Source organism: Sinocyclocheilus grahami, unplaced genomic scaffold (assembly GCF_001515645.1).
Source record: "Sinocyclocheilus grahami isolate Dianchi unplaced genomic scaffold, SAMN03320097.WGS_v1.1 scaffold1999.1, whole genome shotgun sequence".
NCBI classification, from domain to species: Eukaryota; Metazoa; Chordata; class Actinopteri; order Cypriniformes; family Cyprinidae; genus Sinocyclocheilus; species Sinocyclocheilus grahami.
In genome coordinates, this window is record NW_015507178.1 from 1 (window position 1) to 874 (window position 874).

Sequence of the window (874 nt, forward strand, 5' to 3'; positions counted from 1 at the left end):
GCTCATATACCGTTCATGCTCATCGGAACCGCACAGTCCACTCACAAATCGAGCAGACCGGAAACATGATGTCATGGAAAAGTAATTATATTTCGTTTCGTTTTTCTATAAAGTAAATTTAGAAAAACATTTGGAGTATTTTTTTCTTCGTTAAATGTAAGTTTTTTTTTATTTATTTTTTTTTAAGTAAAGGCTAGCGGCAGACAGTGAATTGATCATAGCCTATAGCCTATGTTTGGTCAATTTAGCCTTCTCAGATCATCAGGACTTGCCTAAAATAACATCTATATAGAGTATATCACAATGTTAGTTTATATGTTTAACCTAGATAAATGTGCATATCCAAGCTCTGCAGCACACGGAGCATATTTTTCTAACAGTGGAAACAACTTAAAATACGCAGTCATTTTAGCTCGTAAAGGTAAGAGTAATACATCATTCTAAACTGTAAAGGTTCTAGTTTTATTTGTGTGCACTCACAATATCAACAAAACGTTGTGCTTTTATAAAATAAAGAAAACAAACGCTTTCTGCCGTCTCGGTCTTGAACAGGAGCGCTTCACAGTGATGAACCTAAACTCAGACAAAGCTTTAAATTGCTACTTTAAAACGAAAATAGACTCTTAATAAAATAAACTCTTTCATTATGTAATCCGTGCATTTCTCTCTAAAGGCACATCCAATTGAGTCATTTTTTCATCACTATAATTCATGGAAGGCTCGATTGTAATTTGTGTTTTATTTTATAAGTCCATACAGTTAAAAAATAAAACACCAAGTATAATGGCATATATGTAAAACTTTGTCCTATAATTGTATAGCTGCCTTTTCTGATTTTTATGTTGCTCTGTTCTGAATACCTTAAAATTTAAAG